At 37.7% G+C, this 9517-nt stretch overlaps 1 long non-coding RNA gene across 2 annotated transcripts in view; it reads left to right on the forward strand.

Annotated features, from left to right (window-relative positions):
- The window catches only part of LOC110292101, a 14195-nt gene extending 5182 nt beyond the window's left edge, over positions 1-9013 (forward strand). Inside the window, exons 1-3 of one of the 2 annotated variants that reach the window (XR_002377650.1) lie at positions 2857-2938; positions 7461-7563; positions 8946-9013. This is a non-coding gene — a long non-coding RNA (uncharacterized LOC110292101). Of the gene's footprint in view, positions 1-2856; positions 2939-7460; positions 7564-8945 lie in introns of those variants that run through there. The other variant, XR_002377649.1, reaches the window with a different exon arrangement.
- The last annotated feature ends 504 nt before the right edge of the window (positions 9014-9517 follow it).

Here is a 9517-nt window from a genome sequence, read left to right on the forward strand (position 1 = left end):
GCCTCAAGTAGACATCTTATGCCTCCAAATAAAACCTTTTTTTAAAAAAAAAAAAAAAAAAAAAAAAAAAAAAGAACTATGTCACCCTAAAGAATGGATACCAAGCTGTACCTCAGGAGATTTCTTCTTTTTCTCAAAACAGGATTGTCATGGAAATAAAGGGGTTAAAATGAGAATGTGAAGCAAATTCTGACACAGCATGGCTAACTTTCTTATACAACCTGAGATTTTGGTCATGACTATGTGTGGAAGAAAATGTGAAAATAGACAAAGAAAAGATGATCATTTAACTGACCCATCTACAAATCTCTACTGAAAACTGCTAGCAAACAGAAAAACTGAGGCAATGGGGAAGGGTTTGTGGAATTGGCTCAGTGGTGAAGAATCTGTATCTCTTGATGAGGCTTAGAGTTTGGTTCCCAAAACCCACATCTGATTTCTCATAGTCATCTGTATCTCAGATAGATAGATAGATAGATAGATAGATAGATAGATAGATAGATAGATAGATAGATAGATAGATAGACGAGACAGAGAGATCTGATAATTTTCTTTTCTTCTTAGGAGAAAAGTAAAATAATTGTGAATTATCTACTTTTATTTATTTGCATTTCAACTGTTATCCCCTTTCCCGGTTTCCCATCTGCAAGCCTCTTATCCCATCCCGACTTACCCTGCTTCTATAAGGGTGTCTCTTACCCACCTACTCACTCCTGCCTCACTGCCCTAGCATTCCTCTACACTAGGGCATCAAGACTTCACAGAACCAAAGGCCTCCCCTCCCATTGATGCCAGACAAGACTCCTTCAGTCTTTCCCCTAACTCAACCATTGGGATCCCTGTGCTGAGTCTGATGGTTGGCTGTGGGCCTTAGCATCTGTATTGGCCAGGATCTGGCAGAGGCTCTCAGGAGACAGTTATATCAGGCTACTGTCAGCAACATTTCTTGGCATCTACAATAGGGTCTGGGTTTGGTGTCTACAAGTGGAATGGATCCCCAGCTAGGGCAGTCTCTGGATGGCCATTCCTTCAGTCTCTGCTCTACTCTTTGTCCCTATATTTCCTTTAGACAGGAACAACTTTGGGTTAAAATTTGGAGATGAGTGGGTGACCCCATCCTTCTACTAGGGGAATATTCCTAACTTCTGGATATGGTCTCCATGGGTTCTCCCTACCCTTTGTTGTGATTTATTTTTTATTTTAAAAATAATTTTAAATTAAAATATATTTTGATCTTACTCATTCCGTTCCCCAAGTCCTTCCAGCTCCTCTCCCCTTCCTTACCTATCCAATTTTACATTCTTTTCCAAAACCAAAGCACAATAAAACAAAACCCCCTAAAACCAAAACCACAACATAACCCCTCCCCCAAAAAACTCATGCAACCAAATAAAAGTAAACACAAAACCCGTGGATTTAATTTTCTGTTGATGAACTACTTTGACCATGGGCCTGCCTTGGAGTAGTTGGTACAGCCTGTGTCGTTCCACTGGAGAAAACCTTTAACCTAGTGGCTTAGTTTTCACTGGGCAGCAGAGATGGCTCAGCCATTAAAGGCCAGGGTCGAAAACAAAATAAATCTTTCTTAAGAGAAGGAATTCCTTCTACCCTTGAGTGTTCCGAGAGTACCTGGAACTGCTGAAACCTTGATGCAGATTAATAGCTTCCAACACTATGTAATAATTGACATTGTTTTAAAGTAGCTAATATTTGGTATCATTACCACAGCCTCAGGAAAGGCATATATTACCTACATTTTATTTCATAGTTCACAAAATTTTCTCAGTCATGTCACTTTAATGTATTCTACATTTTAATTCAGGACGCTGTGCAGACTACAAAAGCCCTTATGGGAACCAAGTGCATGCCTAGCTTGCAATTGCTTCAGATTTCTGTTGTATCATGGCTGTGCCCTGCAGCAGTTTCTCTCACTATTTTTCTTCTGGACTCACCTGAGTCTTCTGCCCTTATTTATCATCTTAAATGTATAACACAGAGTGTTCTCTTTTTTGCACTGACACCTCTCCTAGCCCAAATCTAGATCAGAAAACAATATCAAGAGAGTATAGAAAGACCTCAAATAACTACTACAGAATATGGAACCTAGACTTTAAAGTACTTTAAACTTTTTTTTTTTTTTTTACAATTTTCACCATTTTAAATAGAAATCTTTCTAAATATATTTTTTTAAGATAATGTATACTTTTGGATTACATGATGATCCTGAGTCAGGATTGTTTATACTTCAGAGCTATAGTCATGTATTGCAAAGCAATTTAGCTGTAATACTGTCACAATGTGCTAAATGAACTCATTCTTTAATTTGAAAGATTCCTAATTTTTATATTTTAATTTTAGCCATTATATTTTGGTATCTGTTGATGCAGCAATGCAATTCTAGTTTTTTGTTTGTTTGTTTGTTTTGTTTGTTTGTTTGTTTTGTTTGTTTGTTTGGATAGCATTGTCCAAGGCAACCAACTAAACTGGCTTATAGTATTATGTATAAACACTCAAATGCTTTGCCTGAAGTCAGTTCCTGGAAGGAACTGTTGCCTAGCAACAGATGTAAGGTCAGGTACAGAGAAACTATGTATCCAGAGGACATGCTCTTTCCATTGGAATTCAACTACATTGATTGATTGATTGATTGATTGATTGATAATATGAGAGTTGTTAAATTTATATATTACATATGTCTGTCATGTATGTATGATATGTTATACTCATTTCACTTGTTTAGTTATTTGATGAAGATACTGGTTGAATGCCCCCAAAGCTTACCATAACCCTTGATGGTTTTTTACTTAAGTAATGAAACTCATATTGTTTTTTGCCGCAGACTATTCCCTTTTTGGATCTCCTATCTGCTCCAGGGAAGGGGTCTCTGGTTGCAGGTGGACAAGGAGTCGACGAATGACAAACAGAAGTGACACACAAGGTTGTGTAGAATCTGAATGTAATTTGTCAAATTGAGCATCAAACTTTTTATGCAGAAGAAAATAGGGAAGTTGGGTGACACACTTCCAAGATATAAAGAGGTTACTGAATTCTTACACAAAACAGAGGATTGCAAACACGGAAGGACTGGCAGGAACCAACCAGGATCAAAAACAGCTCCGCCTAAGGTCCACTTAAGCTTAGAAGCCAGGGTCAAGGGCTTCGTGCCCTTGCCATAGTTCCTATTCTAGTCTATTGTATAGTCCACCTTCACCCTAGGCCATTGTAAATACTTGTGTATAAGTGTAACTCAGCTATCTATAGTTCTAAGTATATACTCTGGTTTGTTTTTGGATCACAAACTTCCTTCTTCCTAGATAATGGTAAACTCCTGTGTAGGGCGGTGACTTAGCTATCCATGCCCAAGGTCGGATCAAGGACTGCCTAGAATCTAATTTAGCTATATGTAAAAAAATCAATCCTTAGGAGCACTTGTAATAAAGCAATATTAAGGGAAAACACACAGATCTGTTTGCCAACTAAAGCAAGGACATTGGAGCATTCTTTATACAGGATGCCACAATTCCAGGAGACTAAGTTTCCGTGAACTTTTCGCCTCTGGACAGCACCCAGGTTGTCACACTTGTCACTACTGGGGTGGATGTAGCAGTTTTTAACACTACTATTATGTGTTCTCATATATGACATTGTTGTTCTAAATTTTTGAAGAACCACCTTACAGATTTTAAGGTTTACTTATAAGCAATCTATTGTTTTTCACATTTGTGTACTGTGATTCTAGATTAACCAAAAATAAATTAAATGTTATATTTATTTGACAATTTTGTGAAAGGGCAGTTGTCACTTGTTTTAAGTGTTTCTTTACAATTGAGTTGATCTAAGTAATTGTCTGTTGTTCCATTTTCAGTTAGTAACTAAAGATTTGGAACAGTTCTTTAACTGAGTGTACTTCTCCCTTGGAAAAGTGAGAAAACAAACAAACAAACAAAAATAACCTACCTCCTACCTAGCCACCCATGCTGTGGCTTCACAATGGAAAAAAAGAGAGAGAGAGAGAGAGAGAGAGAGAGGGAGATTCAGGAGGCAGCATTCTTATAGCGCAAGGTTCAATCACCAACATTAAAAAATAAAATCATGGTATCCTACTGTAATGCAGCTGCATTCCAAAAAATAAACAATAAAAAAAATCTATGCTGGCATTGGAATTTTCTATAATTTTCACCTATTCAAAGAAAAGAAGTCACTTTCTTTTAACATTTCTGCATAGTTAGACCATTGTGTCTTAATATTTCTTCAGCATGATGATGATGGACATAAGTATTTTTGAGAGAGCCATACAGTAATGAGGAGATAAGTGGGCTAGTACTAGAGACAGCAATTTCAGAACGCATTAAAAACTGCATGAATTATTTAAAAACCTTAAACATATTCTGAAAGTTATACTTGTTTCATATTAAATTATACTTATAAGACTGAAATTAAGTCTAAAGCATATTCAGATTGCCAAATTTAGAATGTCACACATATTTTTTTTTAATTCTAAATGCATGAACTCTAAGGAAAATACCATTTATTTCTTCAAAGGAAAAAAATACTCCAATACCATTGTGACAAAACATTGAAAAAGACTGTCAAGCAGAGAGGTTGACTGATGGTGACCCTAGCTGAGATGTCTCCTCTTAGCTATATTTTCAGATGCATCAAAGTCATTCTTCAGTCTCCTGGAAATTGTCAAGTTTGTCTCAAGTTGCTGTTACTTTCCAGCTGTATCTGTCTATTCATGAAAACTTAAAAGCAAAAAGCTACCAATAAACTTCAGCCTCTGAATTTGCTCTTCATAGAGAAGTCATTTTGCACTTTTTTCTTTAAAAGCATTTAGCTCTTTAGTAAGTTCCTTGAATTACACTCCTTGCAATAAAAGCAAAATTCAGAATGAGCTAAAAATGTCAGAATATTTTGTTATGGTTTATGCATTAAATGTGCATGAAAAAAAAAAATGTACTAAGTTTTGGTCCCTGGATGGCAAGTATCCCATGTGATGGGAGGTGATTGGATCTTGAAATTCATAATCTAATCAATAGCATAATTGGGAAGTCATGAAACTAACAGATACAACGTGTTGAAGGAAGAAAGCATAGCAGGATGCCTTTGAAGGGCATGTTGTGTAGGTACTCGACCTCACTCTAGGCCCAGTCAATGAACTCACCAACTATGGGCTACAGTTTATAAAACTGTGAGCCTAGATAAAAACAATCTTTCTTCTCTTTTGAAAGATCCTGAATGTAAAAGGACACAGAAGCCCTGAAATTGGCAAGATAGGTGTCAGTATTAGCAGAACTAGCTTCAGTGATTTAAAAAAAAAATAGAGGTGCACAATGCTCTGGCCACTCCTCAAACCTGTGTGTCTGCCATTGTTCTGACCAGGTGTGTGCCCATTGCTGCACCTTCATTAGACTCTTTCCTTGTACCCCTCCCATACCCATTTCTTGAGAATAGACATTGTTTAGATCTGGAAATCCCCTACTCTCCTCCTTCTCCTTTCCCCCCTGAGGGCCTATTAAAAACTGGAACCTCTTTCCCCTCAAGGTTGACTCCTCTACCCCTGCGTGGGATATGAGTTGTCCCCAGAGCTTTGGCTTTCCCCTGAATAAAGCCTCATGTGGTTTGCAACAAGCTCGGTCTATTGTGAGTTCTTGGGTGTCCGCTATTGTCCTGAGGCCTGAGCGAGGGGCTCCTCTCAGAGTCTTTCACTTTAACTAGTTTGTCAAACACTAACAACAATAAAATGCTACCTGAGATAGAAAACCGGTTCCAAGAGTGGGGTATTTGTTGTGACTATTACTGACAATGTGATTCAGAAACCTATTCTCTTCCTCCTGCAAAGATCCGGAGACATGGGCTAGAAAAGATGTAGAATGCTACAAGCTGAGTTTTCTAGATGTTACTGATGGGTGCACAGGAGACCTGAATCTTAACAAGAATAACTGAAGGGGTCTGCAACCCTATAGGAGGAACAACAATATGAACTAACCAGTAACCCCCAGAACTCATGTCTCTAGCTGCATATGTAGCAGAGGATGGCCTAGTCCACAATCAATGGGAAGAGAGGCCCTTGGTCTTTCGAACATTATATGCCCCAGTACAGGGAATGCCAGGGCCAGGAAGTGTGAGTGGGTGGGTTGGGTAGCAGGGCGGGGGAGGGTAAAAAGGACTTTCCGAGAGGAAACTAGGAAAGGGGATAGCAAGACAAGACAAGACTAGGTTTATGACATATCAGATGGTAATAAGGATTCTCTTGCAAATTAGGCTGGATCCCATTTGTGTTACACTGTGAAAGAGAACCGATCTATATTCTGTTCTTGTACTTAGACTTTCAGGATGGCAGAGTTTAAACATAATAAGCAAACTAAGCTAGATATTATGGAACATAACTGCAACACTTGCACTTGAAAATCAAGGGTTTAATGTTTGGGAGATTGGAAGAAGACAGAGGTAGAAGAGTGATGGTTTTGTAAATTCATAGCCAGACTGAGACAGATCCAGAGATTGAATCTAAGAAAATCTAAATAAGTAAGACTCCTCTGGTGTGACAGAACAACATGAGGCTGTGGCATTGGCACTAATAGTCGTTTTTCACCAAATTAGTATAAGCATTGGGAGAAAATATACAGAAGTACTGTTTTTATTTGTCATGATTAAATGTCTGATAAAGCAACTGAAGGAATTTATTTTGACTCAGGGTTTGGGAGATAGGGTATAGTTTTTAAAAATATCACTTTCCTTTAAAAAAGCAAAGTGGTTTTTTCCTGGAACAACTCAGAGTAAACCCTACCAGTCACTGTCTCTCATTTAAAAGACTGTGCCTTCTGAAGAGAGAAAATTCAAGACACTTTCATGCACAGGGATGTCTAAAAAGCTGTCTTCCCAGGACTTGTATTACATGTGTCATGTTTAGCCATATAAGCACTCAGAGCCCACTGCTGTTATGACCTAAGGCATCCCTATTACTGCTTAAGATGGTTACAGTACTTGATATTTTTCATATGAGGTCAATTGAATTCAAGCATTACATGGAGGCTTCCACAAATATTGCAGAAGGAAGCTTAGAAAACCAGATAATGTATACCAGAGTCAAATTCCCAGTGAGAAACTCTTAAGAAGGCAGTACATATAAAGTTGAAAGAGTAGAGATGAAGACACAGTGAACACCCTCAAAACTAGAAAATCCAATAATATGAAACTTTTACCAAGCAAAGCTTCAGGCAACAATATGGCTAAACTGAGTACTGCAACCAGAAAGGCCAAGGGGAGAAATTTCTGCCCAAGTTATTTGGAGCTTGAATGGTGAACATGAAGCTACAGAATTTATTATCTGTTTCCTGTATTGCTTTGGCTCAGTAACTCCTTGCTGTATTTTTATCCTTTCCACTTTTTAATAGGAGCATAGACACTGGCTTACCATTTTATGTTTGGAGGATGTAATTTTCATTTTTATTTTGCAGGGCTCAGAGCTACAAGTGTACATTGAATCTCACAGTGGAACTTACACATAAACTTTTGAATGATCATGGGAGTTTGACAACTGTGTCAATGCTTGGAGATGGGGTAAATATAAGATTGACATGAACATTTAAAAAACAGCCACACAGTGTTATGGTATGATATGAATTATTCTTCAAGGGGCCATGGAAGTATTTCTCAGGTCAGGTTTTATAGGATTACTTTTGAAAATTGACATAAATATAAGGAAACAACTAAGCTTCTAAAGTCTTATAATACAGTTGAATAAAAGTGATGCCACATTACATTTTTTCATGACTAATATTTTCTTCTTGCTAATAACTGAGAACAAAAATGACAATGCATCTTATTTAAAGAAATGAGAAAACTGAATGTTTTGTAGGTATTCAGAAAAATGTGCAAGGATTATTTGAAACTCTAAGTCAATGATTAACTACTTTTCATATTGAAAAGGTCAATGAATCTGAACCTCCCTTCAGATAAACAATGAGGTCTTTTATCCACTAGGACTTGAATTTGTGCAGGGTGATTAATAGGGTTCTATTTGCATTCTTCTACAAGATAACATACTATTTGACCAGCTTAATTTATTGATGATTCTGTATTTTTTCCAGTATAGACGTCTGGCTACTTTATTAAAATGGAGATGTCCAAATATGTTTGAATTTGCATCTGTAACTTCAACTTGATTCCACTAATCAAACTGTCTATTTTTATACCAATCCATTGCAGTTTTTATTACTGTACTATACTGTATATTACAGTTTGAAATCAGAGATGGTGATAATTCCAATAGTTCTTTTATTATTCAGGATTATTTTAGTTATATTGGTTTCTTTGCTTTTTCCTATAAAGTCACATATTGTCCTTTTAATATCTGTGAAGAATTGTGTTGTACTTTATATGGCAATTGCATTGAATCTGTAGATTTCTTTTGCTAGGGTGGCCATTTTCACTATGCTAATTCTACTGATTATGAACATGGTAGATCTCTCTATTTTGATATCCACCTCAATTTCTTTCTTCAAAGACTTAAAGATTTTATCATATAAGTCTTTGACTTGCTTGGATAAAGTTACCCCAAGGTATTTTGTGTTATTTAAGGCTGTTGTGAAAGATGTTGTTTCACTCATTATTTCCTCAGTCCATTTGCCATTTATATATAAGTAAGCTACTGATTTTTTTTTTTTAAATCTTGTATCCAGCCACATCAATGAAAGTATTGAATAGCCACAGAAGATTCCCAGGTGAAATTTTTAGGCCCACTTATGCATATTATCATATCATCCGTAAATAACAATACTTTAACTGCTTCCTTTCCAAATTGTATCCCCTCTATCTCCTTCATTTGTCTTATTGCTCTAGCTAGAACTCAAGTATGTTTTATTAGACATTTTCATTATTTACACTTCAAATGTTTCCTACATTCTAAAATTCTCTATCCCCTCCCCTGTAACCTCCCCTAGCCTGAAACAGGTTGATCAAGACTTTGACCTTGCTGCCACTAAGAAGGAGACCACCTAGGGTGGAGCCGTGCACCAAGAATGGATTAGCAGGGGATGGACCTCCCCACCCCCCTCCCCCCACCCTCTTTATAAGCACAGATTGCTATTAAACATTGGAGGCTTGATCAGGAACCTTGACTTGGCTCCATTATTTCTCTCGACCACCTAGTTTCTGTCTTTTCAGTCCCAGTTTGCCTCCTAGGAGTAACCCAGGTCCATGTGAGCCGTGGGCCTGCTCCCAACACTCCCCACCTAGCCCTGCTCCCAAAAGTACCCACTCCCACTTCCTGACCCAAGCATTTCTGTACACTAGGGCATAGAACCTTCACAGGACCAAGGGACTCTCCTCCCATTGATAACCGACTAGGCCATCCTCTGCTACATATGCAGGTAGAGCCATGAGTCCCACCATGTGTTTTCTTTGATTGGTGATTTAGTCCCAGGGAGCTCTAGGTGTACTGGTTAGTTCATATTGTTGTTCCTCCTACCCTTTCCTACTCCTGCAAACTCCTAGAGATACTTGGGTATTTTCT

This window comes from Mus caroli, chromosome 4 (genome assembly GCF_900094665.2).
Source record: "Mus caroli chromosome 4, CAROLI_EIJ_v1.1, whole genome shotgun sequence".
NCBI lineage: Eukaryota > Metazoa > Chordata > Mammalia > Rodentia > Muridae > Mus > Mus caroli.